Consider the following 23392-nt stretch of genomic DNA (forward strand, 5'->3'; position numbering starts at 1 on the left):
TCTGCCAGCGGTGAGATCGCGACAACGGAGGCCAGCAGCGAAGAGATGCAGTTGACTGTATGCTGAGCAGCTCATCGACGATCCGGGAGCAGTGCAACGAGCCCTGTGTGATGACTGGTTGCCTGCAGCGGAACGACTGCGCTGGACTCTTGGCTGCGAGGTTTGGTGAGTGCGGGACTTTCTTCTTCTGAGCTTTGCCAGGCTTTTTGTTAGTGTCAGAAACAGAGCTGGTAATTGTGGTTGTCGTTGCTGCCGGGTTAGTTTGCGGCAAGACAATAGTAAGCAGTAGAGAAAGCAGCATTCAGAGCAGCCATGGATTTGAAGTCGTTGCGCAAACCGAAATTGTTGGAGCTTGCAAGAGAGTTGGGTCTGGATGTCTCGGACAAACTCAGAAAACCAGAACTGCTAAAGGCTATTCTTGAGTTAGAGGCTGAGGATGACGAGCTGTCGGAATGCCTTGAGACTATTGAGGAGAGGTCAAAAAGACAGGAGCGCGAACTTAAAGAGCAAAAAGAGAAACAGGAGCGCGAACTTAAAGAGCAAAAAGAGAAACAGGAGCGCGAACTTAAAGAGCAGAAAGAAAAAGAAGAGCGTGACCGTCAACACGCTTTGGAAATGAAGCGTCTTGAGGTAGAGATGGAACGCGCTCGTAATGGAAGTCAGGCACACGGTGCAGGAGAACGCGTATTGTTCAAAATGACAGACCTGATGCGGCCGTTTAAGCTTGGAGAGGACATTGGTTTGTTCCTGGTTAACTTTGAGCGAACGTGCGAGAAGCAGGGGTTCTCTCGGGAAACGTGGCCACAGCGCTTGCTCACTTTGTTACCCGGCGAGGCGGCCGACGTAGTCGCTCGCTTGGATAGAGAGGAAGCAGAGGATTTCGACAAAGTAAAATCGAGTCTGCTAAAAAAGTACCGGCTGTCTGCGGAGGCGTTCCGTCGGAAGTTTCGGGAAAATGAGAAAGGCAGAAGTGAGTCATATACAGAGTTTGCGTATAGGCTTATGTCGAACATGCAGGAGTGGCTCAAAGAAGAGAAAGCGTTTGGTGACCACGATAAAGTTCTGCAGTGTTTCGGGCTAGAACAGTTTTATAGTCGGTTACCGGAGAACGTGCGATACTGGGTCTTGGATAGGCCAGACGTTTGTACGGTGGCTAAAGCCGCTGAGCTAGCCGAGGAGTTTGTGACGCGTCGGGCTCGCGGAGCTAAGGACGGTCAAAAGGGTGAATTTGGCTCGAAGTTTGAGAGGCCGAAGTTCACGCCCATGAGATTAAAAGGGGACACGCGTAGGGAGGATGCGAGTGAAAGCAGTCCGACCAAACGTAAAGAGACGGCGGCAGCCAAACGCAGGAAGCGGTTCGAGATGAGGCGAGCGCGCGTTTGTTATACGTGCCAGAAGCCGGGTCACTTTTCGGCGCAGTGTCCGGAAACAACACCAAAAGTTGTGTTTTTTTCAATAGGCAGCACTGACGAGAACATGAAGCTTCTCGAGCCTTACATGCGAGACCTCTTCGTGAACGGGAAAGAGTGCCGAGTGCTTCGCGATTCCGCAGCTACGATGGATGTAGTTCACCCGTCTTACGTAGAACCCCATATGTTCACGGGCGAGTGCGCATGGATCAAGCAAGCCGTGGAAGCTCATAGCGTGTGTCTGCCAGTAGCAAAGGTGCTTATTGAAGGACCTTTCGGAGCGCTTGAGACAGAGGCGGCAGTGTCATCTATGCTGCCACCCCAGTACCCGTACCTATTTTCAAACAGGTCCGATCACCTCCTGCGCGAGAAGGGGCTTTTGTTTGGTGAAGCTAGTGTTCTGGCCTTAACCAGATCGAAGGTTCGGGAGCTCGCTGCAAAGGCGGTAGTTGCGAGGCCGACGTTATCAAACAACGAAAAAGGGTCAGAGGCGCAGCAAGCTGATATTCAGAGCACGCCCGAACTGAATAAACTTGAGTCTGTAACGTTAAAGGCGCCAGATACTGGAGAGGAAACGCCCGATGCGGGAAAGTTAGAAGAGCTATCTACTGATTTGCTCATCGCGCCTACGTCAGACGGACTTGATAGGTTGCTAAAAGTCAGCCGGTCGGCTTTGATAGCCGAGCAAAAAAAGGATGGCAGCCTGGAAAACGTGCGCTGCAATGTCAAAGAAGGTATCGCCAGGAAAACTGCGCGTTTTGTGGAAAGAGGTGGAGTCCTGTACCGGAAGTATCTAGACCGCAGAGGAGTGGAGTTCGATCAGCTGATCGTGCCTCAATGCTATCGTCAGGATCTGTTGCGCTTGTCACACGGGGGTTCGTGGTCCGGACACCTTGGAGTTAAGAAAACTAAGGACCGTCTCTTGCAAGAGTACTATTGGCCAGGGTGTTTTCGGGACGCAGACCATTTCGTGAGGACATGTGACACTTGTCAGCGGGTGGGCAAACCAGGGGACAAATCGAGGGCGCCGTTGAAATTGGTACCTATCATTACGGAGCCTTTTAGACGGCTCGTTATTGATACTGTGGGACCTCTGCCGGTAACAGCCACGGGGTACAGACACATTTTGACTGTGATCTGCCCAGCGACAAAGTTCCCTGAAGCAGTGCCGCTTAAAGAACTCAGCTCAGTTGAGATAGTTAATGCACTACTGTCCATATTTGCGCGAGTTGGTTTCCCTGCGGAAATCCAATCAGATCAGGGCACAGTGTTTACTAGCGCTTTGACGACAACTTTTCTCGAAAGGTGTGGGGTAAAGCTGTTACACAGCTCAGTGTACCACCCACAGTCGAATTCCGTTGAGAAGCTCCACTCCGTCATGAAGCGCGTGTTGAGAGCGTTGTGTTTTGAACATCGAACTGACTGGGAGCTGTGTCTGCCTGGGGTGATGTTTGCTTTAAGGACCGCGCCGCATGCGGCTACGGGGTTTTCGCCAGCTGAACTGGTGTACGGTCGCTCGCTTCGATCTCCGCTTCGCATGCTTCGAGAATCATGGGAAGGCAGGGGCGACGACCCAGTCGTGGTGGAGTACGTACTTAAGCTCCTCGAACGCTTAAGAAGGGCACAGGAGTTGTCGGGTGAAGCAATGACAAAGGCCCAGCAGAGGGCCAAGGTTTATTATGATCGGACAGCCAGGGCCCGTCGTTTTGAGGTTGGCGATGAGGTCATGATATTGCGCACATCGCTAAACAACAAACTAGACGTGCAGTGGGAGGGCCCAGCACGAATTGTTCAGAAACTGTCGGACGTTAACTACGTGGTAAGTCTGCCAGGAAAGCGGAAAGCACAGCAAGTTTACCACTGTAATCTGCTCAAACCTTATAGACAAAGGGAAGCAGTGGTGTGCATGTTGGTAAACGTTCCTGAAGAGCTTCCGGTCGAGCTTCCGGGACTAGGCTCAGTGACGAACAGGGAAGACACCGGTCAAGTCATTAGTGACCTTATCAGTAAAGCACCGCTGTCGCCTGAGCAGAAATCCGAACTACACCAGCTATTACAAGAGTTTCAAGGTCTGTTCTCTGAGAGGCCTGGTAGGACTTCTGTACTTACTCATGATATAGAACTTACCTCCCCAGAGCCAGTACGATCCAAGGCGTATCGGGTGTCACCCCGCCAGAGCGATATTATGGAGGCTGAGGTAAAGAAAATGCTACAGCTCGGTGTTATTGAGGCAGGTGAGAGTGATTATACCTCCCCTTTGATTTTAGTTGAGGTACCGGGCAAGGAACCTCGTCCTTGCGTCGACTACCGCAGGCTTAATTCCATCACTAAGGATCAAATTTATCCGATCCCTAACATCGAGGAGCGCCTTGAGAAAGTTAGTAGCGCTCAGTTTATTTCCACCCTAGATCTTGTCAGGGGTTATTGGCAGGTTCCACTTACAGAAGAGGCTAGTAGGTATGCGGCGTTCATTTCACCAATGGGAACATTCCGTCCTAAAGTGTTGAGTTTTGGTTTGAAGAACGCGCCATACTGTTTTTCAAGTCTCATGGATAAAGTGTTGCGGGGACAGCAAGAATTCGCTTTACCGTATCTAGACGACGTAGCGATATTCTCCGCATCCTGGTCTGAGCATATGACACACTTGCGGGCAGTGCTAACCCGCCTGCGCGAAGCAGGCTTGACAGTAAAGGCTCCTAAGTGCCAGTTAGCACAGGCCGAGGTTGTCTACCTCGGTCACGTGATTGGTCAGGGTCGTCGCCGCCCCTCTGAAATAAAAGTGGCCGCTGTGCGAGACTTTCCGCAACCGCGCACCAAGACCGATATTCGGTCGTTCTTGGGTGTCGCCGGCTACTATCAGAGGTACATCCCTAGGTACTCTGATATCGCGGCTCCCCTGACGGATGCTCTAAGAAAGACAGAGCCTCAAACAGTCGTCTGGGACGAGACAAAGGAAAGAGCTTTTAGCGCCCTAAAGAGTGCCCTAACAAGCCAGCCTGTGCTACGATCGCCAGACTATACAAAAGGGTTCGTTGTTCAGTGCGATGCTAGTGAGCGAGGCATGGGCGTTGTACTGTGCCAACGGGAAAATGGTGAAGTAGAACACCCCGTCCTGTATGCTAGTCGTAAGCTGACCAGTCGTGAGCAGGCGTATAGCGCCACCGAGAAAGAGTGTGCGTGTCTCGTGTGGGCCGTTCAGAAATTGTCATGCTATCTAGCCGGCTCGAGGTTTATCATTGAGACGGATCACTGCCCTCTCCAATGGCTGCAGACCATCTCTCCCAAAAATGGCCGCCTCCTGCGCTGGAGCCTCGCTTTACAACAATATTCCTTTGAGGTGCGTTACAAAAAGGGGAGTCTCAACGGTAACGCCGATGGCTTAAGTCGAAGCCCCTAACGTAGGAATCAGCCTCAAAATTGTTTGTTACTGATGTTTTTCTTCCTGAGGCAGGATTTTTTTTAACATATTGCTTTTGTTTAGTGTTTCAAAGTGATGATATGCTTTCTAGTGCAATTTTCCAATTTGTGGACGCGTTCTGAGTGATGCTAGACTACTGTAAGGAACTAGGCAGTGGTATAAAAAGGGGAAAGAGCCTGGCAGGGCTTAGTGAGGGTTGTGCCGTGCTTGCTGACTGAGCGGTTGAGTTTCAGCGTAGTTCTAACGCTTGCCGGGAACGAGAACAAAAATGTGAACTCTCCCGAAGTCACTTTGCAGTGTCCCGTGCGAACCTGAACGAGAGAACGAGGCCTTCTCTGTGCGCTGCGCTCAAGAAACGTCGAGGGACGCCCGACTTCGGTTATGAGCATCATCGAGCGACATCCCTCCGGACAGCGGATGCAGTCCCCTGTCCATCGGGATCTCCTTCCCCCGGCGGGGCGGTCTGTTGCGTTTCGCCTGCGACACGTGGTTTTGCCGGCGCGACTGCGGCGGGGCGGCAGACATTTTGGCCCGATCGTCGTCGCCGCAACGCCCATCGGCAGGTGTTTCCAGGCGCGACTGCGGCGATGCGACCGCAAAGGATCACCCTCGCATTCCAGTCATTGTGCCAGAACCAGGCGCTGCGAAAGCAGGGATCATCCTCTCATTACAGTCATTGTGCCCGACCGGCAGCGCTACAACAGGGTGCTACGAGATCGTGCTCGACATGGTGCTACGGCATCGCTACAACAGGGTGCTACGAGATCGTGCTCGACATGGTGCTACGGCATCGCTACAACAGGGTGCTACGAGATCGTGCTCGACATGGTGCTACGGCAGCGCTACGACAGTGTGCGTCACCATTAGCCCATTGTACATTCACGTGCTCGTCTTTTGAGGGGTTCCTTCTTGCCCTCAACTGCGAGAGTATAAAAACAGCTGCCCCGGACGCCAAAAGGAGGGCTCCGATTTCTTCTGTTGAGTGAAGTGCTCTCCCGTCTCTCTACTTCGGTCAACCTGACCGCCAACTCTCTGAGATGTTAAAATAAACAAGTTGTTTTGTTGTTACCAGTCGACTCATGCTTTGCCGAGACCTTCGGATGCTTCCAGTTGTACCCCAGGCCGCCAGGCCAACGCTACCCTTGGGGCTTGCGACCCAGGTACAACCACGGGCGTCAGCGCCGAGTTCCCAACAGATCGTACCAGCGGTGCGATCCAAACACCAGGCAGTGACTGAGCAAAAGTTGAGTTGTTACGTAGTCTAAATAAGATGAGTGACAAAAATAGTTGCGCATATATAAAAGGAATACAAGTAGAACAGAATGCACATATAACACTTATGAAATGGGAGAAGTGAAACAGGTTAAAAAATATAACAAGTAATGTTGTTCATTACGACTGCAAATTATACACAAATGAAATAAACAAATGTCCCTCGAGATACAATCTGCAATGCACGATTTGGCAAATACGCAGTAACAAAAAAACATAATTTCCCCCCGTTATTTCAGAAACAGAGAGAGAGAAAAAGAAGAAGCACAATAACGAATGTTAGACAATTGTGTAAACAAGACGGTAATCAAAACAGCAGCATTTGCTAAGTGTAATTGCTCCTTGCCCCTGGCATCTCCTGGAGTTCACAACTACGTGTATTTAGCTTCGTAGCTCGGGATTTAAATTCGAAATAGTGTTCAGAGTGTTATTACTTCTGTTAACACACCTCTGATACCGTTGAAGGTGTGTTTTCTTATGAATATCAGGCATAAGATGTGTATTTATGTCTTTAAAAAGGGGGCGTGAATGGGCGTCGTAGGGAACACGCAGAACACTAGGGGCGGTCTTTTTTTATTCTATTTAATGTGGCGATACTAGTAACACCGTAGTACTCCAGATAAGGTGATAATAGTTAATGTCAAGACAAAATATGGACTTCTACAGAAGAATCCCGATGCTTTTAAGGAGAAAAAAAAGTTTTCAACCTGCCTATAATTCCTCTTACTCTGTTTGTTTTAGCAGCGACGAAATTCACATGCGCGTTCCATGACATACGTATGCTGTACGAATACAACTCCAAGACATTTAACAGTAGGCACAATTGAAATAATGAAATTATGAAGTTGTACTGGTAAGTCTGCAGCGACATTACGACTTTTCGGTGTAAAGAGGACAACTTTAGCTTTCTTAATCTTTATGGCGAGTCCATTAACAGTAGGTCATGAGGTCATTTTTACTAGTGCCTGAATCGCAATACTGGCAGCCTCAGCGGAACCCGGTGCAGTAACTAGAGTAGTTGTGCCATCCGCATACACAACGAAGTTTGCCTTATCAATAGTAAAAAAGTCATATATATATATATATATATATATATATATATATATATATATATATATATATATATATATATATATATATATATATATATATATATATAAAAGCACGCAAACGCGAAGGCCCCAGGATACTTCCCCACGCGAACTGGTTTTAAGCTCGACATTCATCTGTCTGTGATAACTTGCTGCGTGTTCTGTTGAAGATATGAATGTATTAGTTCAAGAAAGACGCAACAAAAACATAATGTTCTAGTTTCTTCAGTAGCGTAGCGCGATTTATACGACAGAACACCTTTGAACAATCAACAAAAGCACCCAAAGTACGTAGCTACTGCTCAAATGAATGCAATATAATTTCTTTTTGAGTAAGTATGACAGTTTAGGTCGACTGACCTTTCACAGAGCCACTCCACATACTTGTGATGAGTTTGTGTTGGGTTAGAAGCGATGTCCACGCCTGTATGTACTGGTTCTTCTATACATTTAGAAAGAATGGGCAACAGCGATATTGGTTGGTAGTTTATTAACTTGTTTTTATCGTCACATTTCTGCAAAACTATTACATTCGCAACATGCAGTCTTTTCGGGAGAAAGCCACTGTAGAATATTAAGTTATAGAATGCATACTAATGCAGGTAGAGTCAACTCTAGGATATACTTAATTGGCGGGATCTCAAAACCATCGACATTGCAACATCCACTGTTCTTGATAGACATAAAATCAGTGAATACCTCATTTTCCGTAGTCGGCGCTAAAAAAAAAGAGCAGGTTTATTAGTACTGCAGCCAAGTTAACTCAGAGAATTAGGAACAAGCGTACTGTTTACTAAGGTTGTACAGTAGTTATAAAAAGTTCATTGCTAGCGCCTCGTTTGATAAAACTTCATTGTCTAGTGCGATTTCGCTTATAGTAGTGTTCCCATCACCTCGCCCGAGAAAACCAATAATGCGCCTGGAGGCGACATCGGATCATCTGAATACTGTCTCTTCTCTCCGCGCGAAGGACTATTTACTTTCCTCCTTAGCGCCTTAAAGTGATGCGATGTATATTCAGTTCATGCGCCAATAAAATGTTTGTTAGGCGATTTTTTGACGCGAATTTCATATTTACAAGTTTTGTTATCTTCGGTTTTTTGCGTTTGTGTACGTGTTTAACTACCTTGGTATGGTATGGTATGATGAACTTTATTTAATGTCCTGAAGATCAACCCTTAGGTTGACGCAGGCGGCTCCCACGTCGGGACAGTAAGGTTTAACTTTACCGCCGTATCATGGGCCTTCTGGACGGCCTGTACTTGATCGAAAAGACCTCCACTGTGTAGGACTCGCTGCCACCAGTCTCTCTCCTTGTCACAGTCTGTGAAAGTCACAGGACACTGCCAAAGCATGTGATCCAGAGTAATGATGCCATTACACTTCTCGCAATTGATTGGTATCTCTCTTTCAGGATATATCTTGTTAATAAAGTTTGGACTTGGATAAGTTCCTGTTTGCAACAATCTCAGAGTCACCGCTTGAGCTCTATTGAGCTTAGCGTGTGGCACTGGGAATTCCCTTCTGTTGATGTAATAATGCCTCGTGATTTCATTATATGTTAGTAATTGGTCCCTGTTCTCCTCCTGTATATTATTAAGGTTCTGGTCGCGTAGTGCACGGATAGTAAGTCCTCGTGCAGCTGCGTTAGCCATCTCGTTTAAATTCTTCCGAGATGGATCGACAGACCCCATGTGCGCAGGAAACCAGCGGATTTCGATCTCTTGGCTGTCCAACTCACCGATCAGCTGGGCAGCCCTTTTGGTTACAAAGCCATTGGTAAAGTGTCTAATAGCCATCTTAGAGTCACTGTAAATCTTCGTCCACTTATTATTCCTTAAAGCCAATGCTATCGCTACTTGTTCCGCGACTGTCGTGTCTTTAGTCATGATTGTAATAGCATCCCGAGTGAGACCATCTGCATCTACTACTACTGCCGTAAAGGCTTTCTTTCCTCTGACCCACGCAGCATCTACAAATGCCGCATGTTCTCTGTCGTGTTCTATCTCTTGCAGGAGAGCTTTGGCCCTTGCCTTTCGTCTTTCCAGGTTGTGCACCGGGTGCATATTTCTGGGGAAAGGAGTCGTCTTGATTACCTTTCTTATGCTATCTTTTAGTTCTACTGTGCCTTCACCTGAAATTTTGGATTCGGTTGGGCACCATCCTACCTCTTCTAGTATTGCTCTACCTGGCCTTGTTCCAGAGAGCCTCTCTCTGTGGGCAATTTGCTGAGCTTCAATTATCTCGGCTATTGTGTTGTGGAGCCCGAGTTTCATTAATTTGTTATCCGGAGTGTTAATCGGTAACCCCACTGTTGTTTTGACTAGCCTTTTAATTAATCTGTTCAACTTGTTTATCTCTGTCTGTGTCCAAGTGAGCATCCCAGCTACATATGAGAAGTGACACAAGGCGAAAGCGTGGACCAGTCTCATGGCGCTCTCCTCTCCCAGCCCTCTGTGTCTGTTAGTGATTCTCCTTAGCAGTCTTATTACCTCCACAGTCTTGCTTGTGATGTGTCGTATTGTTCTTCCATTTGCCCCGTTTGCCTCCAGGAATAACCCTAAGACTCTAATGGATTCTACTTGCTTAATAGATTCGCCTGCCTTCGTGGTCAGTACTAACCTGGGTTCTTCCTCGGGAACGTATCCCCTCGGTTTTCTACCCCTTCTTCTGTTCTTGAGTACAAGGAGTTCAGACATATTAGCAGAGCATTTGAGTCCCATGCCTTCTAAAATAGACTCTACCTCATAAATGCTCTTCTGAAGTCTGCTTTCCGCATGTCCCATACTTCCTTCAGCGGTCCATATAGTCACATCGTCTGCATAAATGGTAAAGTGAATGCCCTCTATCCCTTTTAGTCCCTTTGCCACTTTTGACATGGCCAGGTTGAAAAGCATAGGTGACAAGACCGACCCTTGTGGCGTCCCTCTGTCACCGAGATCCATCTTCTTTGATTTAATATCCCCGAATCTAAGGTGAGCTGAACGATTGCCAAGAAAGGTTTTGACCACTTCGTAGAGTTTTCTCCCCAATCCCAGTTCGGAAATCACTTCAAGTATTGCTCTATGCTTAATTCTGTCAAAAGCTTTTTCGACATCCAACCCCAAGAGAGCTCGAGTGTTTTTTGGTTTAGCTAATAGCAGTTGATGTTTGATTAACAACATGGCATCTTGTGTGGACAAGCCTGATCTGAAACCAATCAGATTGTACGGTAGGATGTCATTGTCCTCCACATATTTCGTTAACCTGTTCAATATGACATGCTCCATTGTCTTCCCTAGACATGATGTTAACGAAATTGGCCTCAGATTATCCAAGTTGAGTTGCTTGCCCGGCTTTGGTATTAAGATAGTACTGGCCGTCCTCCATTCTTCTGGATATACCCCATTTTTCCATAGGTCATTAATGTATGTGGTCAGATATTTTATTGAATCGTCGTCCAAATTCTTAAGCAATCTGTTAGAGATGCCATCCGGGCCAGCTGCTGACCTACTATTCAGATCATACAGTGCCGTGCGTACCTCACTTTCGGTGAATTCCTGATCTATATATTTGCATTCTACCCCTAAGTAATCGGGATAACTCACATCCTGATCTTCTTTCCTGAGAGGCAAGTATTTAGTAGCCAATCGCTCCATTATGCTCTCTGCGCTTGCAGTCTGACTCTCCTGGTGTACCAGTTTCGCCACTGCAGTACGTCTATTCGATTTAGTGCCTTTTTCGTTGAGCAGATGCCTCAGCAGACTCCAATTGCCTCCACGTTTTATCCTTCCGTCTAGACATTTACACACCTCATCCCATTTTTGTTTCTGCAAATATCGTGCGTGTTCCTCTATACTCTTATTGAGCTGAGCAATTCGTTTTCTAAGTCTCCTGTTTAGGCGTTGTGATTTCCATCTTTGTAAAATCGATTGCTTGGCTTCGATCAAATGCGCCAATCTACTATCAATTTGTTCAACCTCTTCCTCTGTCTCTATAGCCTTAGTCGCTGCATTCAAGTCGTCCCTAAGCTGACCCACCCACTCTTGTAGTGTGATGCGCCCCTTTCTATCTGTGTGTGCTCTGTCTTTTCTGATTTTTCTAAAGTGCTCCCAGTCTGTGTAAGTGAAATGCTTTACCTCCCCCCCTGTCGTTTCGACCATTATGTGTAGTATGTAATGGTCGCTTCCTAGGTCCGTACCAGAGTTGATCCAGTCTGCCCTGGGTAAGTTATAAGTGAAGGATAAGTCCGGGGTAGTGTCCCTACACGTGGAACTGCCACACTTGGTAGGAAAGGCTGGGTCCGTGATAAGAGAAAGGCCTAAATCTGTGGCGAGATGCCAGATTCCTTCCCCTTTTTTACTACTCCAGCGGTAACCCCAAGATTGGTGTGGGGCGTTGAAGTCCCCTCCTATTATGAGTGGCGCAGTTTTGGCTACCCTCATGGCCTTATTAAAAATTGCTCTGAAGCTCTGTCTCATCTCTCTGGGACTGCTATATATGTTGAGGCAGAACAAGCTTTGCGCTTTACCTCTGTGCCTTTTTAGGACCATTTCTATCAATATGTATTCAATTTTACTCGCCCCTAATTTTAGATCGTGCTCTATGTAGAGAATTTTCTTGTCAATTAGGGTGGCAATTCCTCTGCCTGGTTCTTTGCCTTTGCAGACCGAGTTGAAGCCGGACAGCCCGATCTCCTCCGCTAGAGTTTCCTGCAACATTATTAATTTCGGCCTATTTTCAACCGTTTTGATTATCTGTGCTAGTGACGCTCTTTTTTGCTGAAATCCTCTGCAGTTCCACTGCCACACACTAAGTCTATTTCTGTTATCCATTATTATTGTCGCTGCCCCCTGACTTGCTACCCCCTGTCACTGTTCGCTTGACTGTACCACCTACCGCTCCTGGGGGTATTCTAGCGCTTTCTGCTTCCAAGGGCAGATATTCTTCATCCTCTCCTTGGGCCTCTAGCCTTTTCAACCTTTTCTCGGCTATTAACTTCCACTTCCATGTTTTATCCACCTTAAGGTTAACGCTGTCTACCGTGTCATTTAGGTCCCTAATCGCATTCCTAATCTCTGCCAGAACCGAGCACATCGATTCTGCCTCCGGAACTACAGCTCTCTTTTTGGGCGCCGGTGTGTCCTCTTCCTGGCTGTTACTTCTACACACCGGCTTAGCTATTGCCACACTGCCGCTTTCTGTCCTCAACCCTTTTTTCATTTCCTGAATCTGCTGCTTAAGTTCTTCATTTGCTTTCTTTAGTGATATAACCTCTCTGATCAGCTGTTCTACTCTGGCATCATTACTTTGTTCCTGCGAGGCTAGCGCATCTGTGACTTTCACAGTACCTTTGACTTTCTCGGCCCAGGTCGCTCCTGGCTCCTTTTTCTTGTTTGTCTTCAGCTCCTGCTCCTTGAAGCGCACCTGCGCCTCCCGAGACCTGGAACGGTTTCGTCCCCTCGATGTTGAGCGCTGTCTTGATCTTGATGGGCTTCTGGAGCGTGAGCGCCTTCCGGCGCCTGGAGGGGTTGCCTTTGTCGGTTGGGCCGATTCCATCTCGGTCTCCACTTTGGAGCGTTGTCTTCTTCTTATTCTTACTACATATGGTATTTGGTACCGCTGCTTGCAAGCCCTGTCACCTGTGGGGTGATCTTCACCGCAGAACTTGCATTTGGGAGAGCAGATATGAGCCTCACCTGGGTCTTGCATACCACATCCCCTGCACTGCACAACATCAGGTGTTGGACAAACGTCTCATCTGTGTCCGATTCTTCCACATGCGTAACATACGTCAAATTGCTTCCTGTACAGATAGCACCTCACGAGGGTTGACCCATATTTGATGAAGTTGGGCACCCTGAATCCGTCGAAAAGCACAATAACCGATCCCGTAGCTTTGATACGTTGTGCAGCCAACGCCGTTGGGTTGTATTCATGCACAATCTTTTTCGTGATCACACTCTGACTGTCATTGAGGTTCACTCTTCTAATAACCCCCTTGCACGTAGAGTGGGGGGCTGTTTCATAAGCACTTACTTCATATTCTGCCTCCATGATCGTAATGGACTTGATTCTCACATACCTTTCAGCATGAGAGGAGTCCGGTGTACTAACCACCACAATATTCTGTGTGAAGTTGGGGCAGACGATGTCTTCCTTCGCTTGGTCTGCTGTAAGCCCGGCTGCCTCGACGACCGCTTCTCCAATAGCTGTGCTGACCTTGTTCAGGTTGAGGCCTCCTCGAGGCCTAACGATGATTTTCCTGTGCTGCTCCGGCAGTTGCGGCATTCTTGACGCCTTCACAATCCGGCGTTTGAGCTTGTCGGCCCCGGCAGCACCTTTGTTGGCGATCTCCTTTCCTTGTGATTCTTGGATCAAATTGGCGGCTCCACCAGCTTCCCAGGTCTTTTTCGCAGATCGCGATCTTCGGTTGGTGACCACCTGCCAACCCATTCTTTCCTCGCCGTCTTCCGTCTCCGAGGAGAGTTCGTCGTCCATGCGCATATCGGCCATGCCGGCTTGGCGGGCTCGCTAGACCTACGTGGCGTTAGGCCCAGCGTGGCGCCCACTTGCGATGCACAGAAAAGAGGCTATAGAAGTCCAAAAAATGCTGGCCCACCTTGTCCAAAGGTGTCCACCGATTCGGGTTAACCTCACGAATCCGATGATGAGCTTCAATGCGTGGTCCTGCCAAAAGTGCCGGCAGAATCATTCAAAAAGACGGAGCCGATGCGGGGCACATCCGCTTTCTTCAGCTTCTTCTTCTTCTCCCCTTTAACTACCTTGTATTTAAAGCATTTATCATAGGCACGCCTTAAACCTAGTGCAAAGGTATTCTTGGGCAATTTCTGGGTCCGTGGCGCGCGTCGGTTCTGACGAATTCATTTGCGATATTGCGTCACGAAAGTTGTTCAGGCTGTACACGTGGCATCTCGAACCGCTTGCGGCAAAAGGCGTTTGCGTGTTGTAAGCGAACATTCGGTCATGAAAACAAATATGGGAAGGTGATCACTGATAAGCACTCTCAATCGCGTGATTGTGACCACGAACGGCAGCGCAAAAACAACGTGCTTTCATGCAAACGCCATGCTGCCAATCCCACTGAGTAGGTAGGTTCCACTATATGTCTTTAAGGTTAACATCATCAGCATCAGCATCATGCCGGTGGACTGAGGGGAGTTCCTATACTCTATCTCAAAGAGGGAGAAAGTGGGTGATAGAATAAGAAAAAAAATATACAAATTATTTCGGGGTGATTGCAGGATGACTGCAAAGGGGAAATCTTAGACCAGGTTTGTGTCTATAAGAGTTTAACTGTAACGTAATTAATACAAGCAAAATGATCAGAAGACCGGAATTTAGAGCGGGAACATTGTGTATGAAGGCTGATTACAGCATTTTCAAGCTATCTCATTGAAGAGGTTTTAGGGCAGCAAGTGAGAAATATATCTGCTGGAAGTCGGGAGAAGAGATCAGCTTAAATTTTGACGATTCATTCCTAACAGGTTAAATTTCTAAACTTCACCATAGTAATGAAAGCTTACGTCGGGAACAGGTCTTAACCGCAAGCCTTCGCCAGTGAATCAGCAACCTCCTTTAAAAACAGGCCTTTCTATCCAGCGACTTACACTAAATGAAAAAAAAAAATGCAGATGAGAAGGAGAGAGAGGGAGAGAGAGTGAAAACTAAATTTATTATGTGTTAGTAATAGATCGAGTATTTCACTCCAAAGGCTTTCTAGCCGCTCGTGCCATTGATGTTTCTATGTGAGCGGCCAAGGGACATTGATCTCTAAAGGGAATGAGTCCAGCCATTCGACAGATGGAACAAGATGGATATGGTTTTGGATGGCTATGATCGAGCGTGGAGGTCAGATTCCTATAGAATATGCACTGCGTGAGAGTGGCAGTAGAAGTAGGGTTTTACGGACAGTCTCGAACTTAGCCGTACAGTGCCGACTTTCGAGTGAAAATGCCGAGTTACGACCTGACGACCTAGTCGGGACAGCCAATTATGCCAATTTGTGCGTTCTTTCTTATTCTGGATAGTAGTCAACTAACCAGATTTCCTTCTTATAATGCCCGACAGCTCGGTTGTAAGTTCTTCTCTTTTGTCTTCTGTCACATTAGCATAAACACAAAGGTTGTTTTGTTTTCGTCGTCATTCTAGTAACAGTGTAAGTCCCGAGCATTCGCAGTGAGTCTATTTGTATCGCTAGCCGCATTAGCCAGGCAACTACGACGCCTTTCTCGTTGCATAGCGCACAATCCTGTAAATCACAGGTGAAGACTGTTGATGCCTTACAAGGCACTGGTCATTTTAACTGCTTCGTTTAAAAAAAATTATAAATGTTTGTCGTTCTCGTTGCCTTTGAGGCGAACGTGTCTACTCAGAAACACGCGCGCACTTCGCAATGCTGTGATTGATAACCGCCATTGAATACGCAGTGAAAAAAATATAGGGTAAATAAAGAAAAATAAGAAAACGTTAGGAGCCACGTTCACGTACTCTCTCTTATATGTTACCAATCTCAAGATCCATCTCGCGATCTCATCGTCGGCCATCGCCAACGTTTATTTCTGCATCAAGGTCCAAGACAGCCAGCGTCGCGGAGAAAAAGTCGCTCCACGGACTCGACGATGCCAGCGGGCAAACGTGGATGGCAAGGGAGAGAGAAAAAAAAATCTTTAAGGGGTGCATGTTTTCAAGAGTTAAACGTGCGCCGCATCACCAAATGTAAAGAAGAAGTGTGGCATCAAAGTATACGCGCGACAAGTTGGAAGCGATACAGTGTGCGCAATAAATTTAGAGAGGGAGCGCCCGTACACGGAATTGTTAGACTGGATACCGGTTTAAAAGGCGGGGAGCTGAGCACGGACATTCTACTATATAAAACTACACCTGCAGTTAGGAGAAGTTGTTTGTTGGAAAACATTGCTTGTTTTCGCGCAGTGCCAATGTTACGTCAAGTAGTGGGAGACACCGACACAAATCTAAGGTGTCTATATATATATAACGCGGCGCTGACACGTAGTCGCCTAACCTACTCGAGTTAATCAGATTTTACTACGTCTACCGCAGCACGGCATTTTGCCTATCTGTACTTGGTATCGATTCTTTTCGTTAAATGCTCTGTCTCTGCATAGTAAAGTTACCTTTATGCCGGTATCAACCCTGGCTTCATCTCCTCCCCTGCTATTATCCCGCGCTAATACGCTAACGGCATCTTGTTCATGCTCCAACAATGAGCAGTTATCGCTCCTATCGTTAAGTTTGGCGCCTGCGCCTTTCGCGTTGGTGCCATCACGAAACGCATCTTGGCCCACGGTCAATAGCGGCGGTAGCTGCTCCTTCGAAAAGCACCAGATCGCTCGTTCGCGCGTCAGTGAATTGGACGCGCGCGATTATCGACTGATATTATGTACTATAGTTGGAGGACGACGCCGAAGCGAATGACTCTCGAAATACATCTCTGAGTCGCTATAGATTATCAAGAGTTTTTTTTTTTCGCACGATTATATTCCCCCCTAATCGTCCCCCGCTCGCGAATGGCCGATCCGGGTGGTAACGCATATAGGCGAAGCACCGCTCGGGACACCTATAAAAGGGAAAAAAGAAAAGGAATTGCGATACGAACGTTAAGTACTCCCGGCCGTCATCTATATTCACCGAGGTCAATCCAGTGCTCTGATCTTGCCTTAAGCCATGGCTGACGCGGTGCGTGTTTCCGGAAAACTCGCCACATTGATGGGGAGTTATAAGGGACGCCGCGCCGTGATGCAGTGAAATACGTGAAACGCCATATGTATATGCTTGAGCGATCAGTACTTGAGTAAAATTTTCAGCTTACTGAGTTTCGTAACGTTCCGCACCGATATGCAGCTGTGGTCGATGAAATTACTTCCCGCAGAACAAACCGCATTCGCGGTGTAATCTTGAGCTACATAAGAACATTTTCTGTGAAGTCATAAGCTACAGCTTTTGCCGGGAATTACAAATCTTTTTTTGCTATCGCCGATCGTTTGCGTTGGGAAATTCGCGCGTTCCATAAGAACTGCCGTGATTTCTTTTGGTCCTTGAGGGTGTCGTCGACTACGGTTCTAGTTCAGAAAATGTTCTTACGATAAAAACTGTCCGTAAGTGCAAGCGTAAGCCAATTGTAATGTTGAATGTATATTGAGCGAAGGTGGCCGAGCAATGGCAAACAACTTTCACGAGCGAAAATGTTTGTCAGTTCTGTCACATATTTACTTTCAACTGCGGAGGTCCCCTGCCTCACTTTCTAGACGCACCTTCAGTCAAACGAAACGGCTAAACTGTTTATGTTCGTGCCGTAGCCACAGCTGAAGCAAAAAAGGTCACTCGCTCTGCATCTGACCAATACCCAACAGACTGTCGTGCCCGAGTATATACTTAAATACTTCGACACATGGAACCAGTTTACAACGTCTGTTATTCAGAACGCACAAGAGCAGCGAGAAATGGCATAATGTTTAGGAAGAAGCTCAAGATGTGTCACTGTCGTCGTCGTCATCATCATCGCCGCCGTCATCGTCATCGTCGTCGTCCTCCTCCTTCGTATAATAATAATAATAATAATAATAATAATAATAATAATAATAATAATAATAATAATAATAATAATAATAATAATAATAATAATAATAATAATAATAATAATATCTTTATGTCCACTGCAAAACGAAGCCCTTTCCCAGCGATTTTTTTTTAACCCTGTCTTGAGCCAGCTTACCCCATCTTATGCCTGGAAGTTTCCGTATTTCATAACACCACCTAATTCTATGCCGTCCTCGATTGCACTTCCCTCCTGTTGGCACACATTTTGTAAACAGCTCACCCTATGCGTTATATAGCCTGCCCAGCTCTATTTGTTCTTTTTGATATCGACTAGCGTATCGACTACTGCCATTTGCTCTCTGATCCACACCGCTCTCTTCCTGTCTCGTAACGTTGCGCCTAACATTTTAGAGCGCAACCCTTAGGCGCCCTCACATTGCGTGTCGCTACTCTAAGGACATAGCTAGCCTTGCTCACATGCTCCGAGGTTGCCCCCTGGCGCCGGAGGCCAGGACCACCAAGGAAAAGTGGGACCGAGCTCTACGCAGCTCGGACCTTGAAGCACAGCTCTGGGCTGTCCATCGGGCCCGCGACGAGGCGGAGGGGCATGGCCTCTCTGTCCTGACGTGGGAGCGGCCGGCTGCGCACTAATCACGCGCACCGACGGACCTCGAGAAAGTTATTCATCTATCCATCCATCTTAGGCGCCCGTTCCTGCGGCGAGCTTAGGCGTTGGAGTAACCGAGCAAACGAGCACAGTGAAGGATGAAAGAGCGAACGCGGAGCGGAGCGGGGGTTGAAAGACGCGAGGAGGAAAGCGGAGGAGGAGAGTACGGCGAAAGCGTGAGAAGCGGAGCATAGTGCGGCGACGACGGCTACGAGATGGCGCCAGTGCGGCGCACGTCGTCTGGGAGGTCTGGCTGCGGCCCCTGCTGCAAATCGCGTCCACGCGTGACCCACGCGCTACCTCTCGCGATCTCCAGATTAGGGAAGCAGTTCCGCCACACTTCGCTCCATTTGTAACGCGCCGCACGAGACAGATTGTCTGCGCCAGCGAATACATGGTGAAATGAAAACACGAATAGATCTGCGCCCAAACTTCGTATTAGGGAATATCGTAATTGTCGGTGAATTTTTTCGTTCCGTGACTGGTTGCGTGGTCCTTCACTTCTTGTCAAGCTTCGTTCTTAACCTCCAAGCTCTTGCCGATGTATCAGAACTGGTAGAATGCAATGATTGTACAATCTTCTTTTCAATGATAGTGATAAGCTGTCGGTCATGATTTTTGTTACGCCTCTACAGCCGTGGTTGGCTGCCGACGATTTATTAACTTAAGGAAACAGGTACATAGTAGCAGACAGTAGTTCAGGCGTAGGAGGCGTTCGCTCCGTGAGGCGTGCTCGTGCACAAACCGCCAGTGCCTCAGCACGCGCACTTCATCGTTGTCGTCTTCTGGCAACATATCAGTATCCTAATGCCTGCCGTATGAGATCCAACACACATTTATTCTTCTGTAAATTTTCTTCTCGTGATCAGGATCCCTAGTGAGTAATTCACCTGGATACACGTACTCCTGTACGGATTCTAGAGGCTGACTGCCTATAACGAATTGTTGCTATTTTGCCAGGTTATTGGACATTACCTTTTTTTTATTGAACTGAAGATAAAAGAAAGAGATGTAGTCACCCTATAATGGTGACGGCTACTCCTTTCCTCATAGCAGAAATAACGATATATAAAGAAATATGCAGTAGGGAAATGAAAAGAAACGACGCCACAGGGTCCTAATCCGCAGCCCACAGTCCTAGACATTTACGAACAGATAAATAAAAGAGGTAAAGGCAAGTGGCACCACAACGAGTTTGCAAACAAAGTCACAAAGAAAGTCACGCAAGCGGCCGCGATGTAGACTCCGATGCGCATGTGAACAGATGAAGAATTACAGAGGTAAAATTGTACACGCACAGAATATGACAGTTAAGAGTGAGTTTCAACACAGAATACGAAAGAGAATAACACGTAATATACAAGCGCTAGTAATTACAAATAACGAAAGAAAGCTTTAGTTACATTGTGTGTCTATTCAGTGCAATATCTAGTACTTGTTAAGGATGCGTGTATCTACGTAAAAATGTTCGTGTGCATTCAATGTTTTTCACTGTGTTATTTTCGATGGCAATGGGCTCAGCAACTTTGCGAACGAGAAGGTCGGGGAGGATCAGTGGAGTGTAGCGCTTGTTCTAGCTGCCGTCTTTGCGTCGCGTTTCTGGGGTATTCGAGGAGGAGATGGCGAACATCTTCATCTTCTTTGCCACAGGAGCAAGCCGGGGAAGAAGCCCGTTTTATTCGATATAGAAAGTGTTCAGCGTATGCTGTCTCAAGGCGCAGCCGATGAATTAGTGCTTCGATACTTTTCGAAAGTTCTACATCCAGCCAGTATTTGTGTTGAGGGTACACTTCGTAAATAACCAATTCCTTGGTAGTTTCATTGAACCAAGTTAGCATACACAAGTCGTTCTTTAGTACTCTCAATGTGCGTTGCGTGTTCATTGTTGATCAAGCGATGAGTTGAATTTCTGTATCTCTATGGGCAGATTTTGCCATCCAGTCCGCTAATTAATTGCCTACTATACCAGCATGTCTTGGAACCCATTGTAATATTACTTCGTGTTTTCTTTAGGCAGCCTGGGTTAAACTCTTCAGTACTGCGTATGTTATTCGTCCGTGTGGTTGGCTGTCACCAATATTTTCAAGACATGCTAAAGCCGATAAGGAACCCGTGTAAATTAAATTACTCACTTTTTTGGTGTTTCATATGTCTTGATAAAATAAGTGGGTTAGAGAATTGCCACTAATTCCGCTATTGTTGGTGACGACGTGCGTCCTAGTCGAGAAGTGTACTGTACCTGTATCACATAAGCTGCAGTCGCACTTTCTTTGATTACAGAACCGTCCGTGTAGACGTGAATGGATTTCCGGTACTTGTGAAATAGCTGATGTAAGGCTAATTGTTTCGCTGCTAATGTGGAAACGTCGCTTTTATTCGTAAGTCCTTCGAGTGATGTTTCTATTTCGGTGCCTGTATAAGCCATGGTGGTTAGCAGAGGTCTGAGTGCCGAAAACCGATCGTGGAAGTCGTGATTTATGCTCTTGAAACATGGCGTGTATCTGTGCGCTTGGACGGTTTTCTATGATTGAAAGAAGTGGGTGCGCAGAATGCTGGGTAGAAATTCTGAAGAGATGCCGGCATGTTTACAGGCTGCGAATTATGGTGAAATGTGCTTCCGCAATAGTGAGGTGACTAGCTTGCGGGACTCCTATTCGTAAACTACGAGGCTGCAATAGCTGTAGTCGGTGAAGGGACGCCGCAGATAATTTATGCAATACAGGGGCGGAATAAGCAATTCTCTGACGGACAAGTGATTAGTGAAAGTGGGGAGGGGATGCAGTTGTTCCAGCACGCTTAGTACCTGCGATTCTGCGAAGAACATTTATGACATAACTAATTTGGTCCTCCAGGGTGGTCAGATGATGAGTCCATCGAAGCTGGTGGTTCAAAATTTTTTTTTCATAATTTATTGATTAGTAATCACGCCGAGAAAACGATGTTTCCGAATCAGCCCGATCTCGTGGCCGTCTGTTGAAAGAACGAAATTTCCGACTTCTTTTCTCGTCAAAGGCAAAGCGCTGATTTGGCATAGGATATTTGCATGCCCCGTTCTCTTTAGTAGTCACTTATTGCATTTAGAGCTTCCTGTAGACGATGCTTGACAACTTCTGGAATCTTATGCGATGTCCATATGCAAATGTCATCAGCGTACATAGATAGGTTTACGTCTGCCGGAAATACTGCTCGTAAGCCTGCTATTGCTGCATTGAAGAGAAGTGCACTTAATACACTTCCTTGCGGAACTCCTTTGCTTATGGAGTATATGCATCGCTTTGTCCGTCATTTGTATCTATATATATTTTTGTCTTTCAAGAAGTTAGCGATCCATTACATTTGTCTTTTGAATATTAATGTTCAACTCTACTCTTACACTTTCTCGTTTAAGGTGTTTGGCCATTTGACATTTGCTTGTCATTTGTGACTACACCATAAGAAATTAATCTGGTTCGTTGAAAATCAGCGCCGCCTTACTTTGCTCGTCGATATTAATACCCTGTATGCGCGCTCTCACGTCAATCAACTTTCCCTTGAACGTACACGTACAAGTTCGTTGCAGGGACCACTGCAAATGTATTGAGGCCACAGCCTGTCCTCAATGCAAGGAAATTCAGCCGTTGGCGCGCGCAGCAATTTGATTCTCGTGATCTATAGCGTACGTACCGAAACAATTCCTTATCCACGTCACACGCTTGGTAACTTGCCCGTAATTTCGGCTAACCGTTACACAACGGCTGACCTTGAGAGGTGAGGGCAGGGTTGACGCGAGGCCCGGTTTATCCGTGAGCGAAACAGCGTCGATCATCGGATGGGCACTGAACCAGAGATCGCATCACCGATCGAAATCCCGCGCGAGGTGGCGGTTCGACGATCTGGTTTCGCCCCGAACAAAAAAAAAAGAAAAAAAAAGAAGGAGAGAGCTGTTATCGCCGGTGATCTATCCATTGACCGTAGAAGCCTCCTTGGCGAAGCGACAACCAGACGACGCGGTTAACGCGGCGCTCGCCCCAGGCGGTTACATCTATGCCCCTTTTGAACTTCGAAATAAGCTTATCCTGTGGTCTGTCTCCTTCTTCTTCTTCTTTTTGCTTGCCTAAAACGACATGGGTGCAACGCCTTAACCAAGTTCAGTAACAATAAATGGATAAATAAGGCTTGGTGGCAGCATTCAGGAGTCCTGTGCACATTTTCTAAGTTTGGCTACGAACGAGCATCCCGAGTAGATCGCATGGGCTCCCCCTTTCAGAGACGTTCTTGGCACACCAGACGCTGGGTATCCCTTCATATGGTCCAGGGTCACGGTTTGTCCTTGTGAAGACACGATGTAATCGCAACTCCAGGAGCCTACGTGGCCGACAGGGCTGTCACGTTCGTTGTTTCTCTCGACTTTTGTCACTGCCCGTAACTGCACTGGGAACGAACGGGGCGCGCTGGCTGACTTGCCAGCAGGAACGCAACGGTTTGATCGGTATACGCATTAAGCGACACGTAGACATCATGTGTGTCTATGACGCAAGCAGTGGCGCGCAGTAGCTGGCACCGGAGCAACGTGAAAGAGAAGGGAAAAAGAAAAGGTTTGACCTAGTTTGCAAATACTGGCCATGTATATTTAGGTTTTGATATTGCGGTTTCCCTTTCTTTCTGCTTCTTTATGCAGTCTTGCTCCGTGTTATGCGTGGCTGCATTTTGCGAGAAGTGTTTGTGAAGCGTTGATTCGAGCAGTCTAGCTGGTTTTCGATGGAGCTGGAGAGGTCGCGAATGCACGCCTTCTTCAGCCCTCTTCGCTTTCGTATCGCTCAAAGACGAGTCGCTATGAAAGGTTCTGCTAACAAGGTTCACGTGCTGTGCAAGAACATCTCCAAAACCCTGCGCAGGTATATAGGAAATCACATTATTTGTTTGTTCCGACTATTTTCCATCCCCTTCCGCACCCATAGGATGAAAATGTCAGTGCTCTCATAGTGGCGCGTGGCTG

Source organism: Dermacentor variabilis, chromosome 2, assembly GCF_050947875.1.
Source record: "Dermacentor variabilis isolate Ectoservices chromosome 2, ASM5094787v1, whole genome shotgun sequence".
Classification (NCBI taxonomy): domain Eukaryota; kingdom Metazoa; phylum Arthropoda; class Arachnida; order Ixodida; family Ixodidae; genus Dermacentor; species Dermacentor variabilis.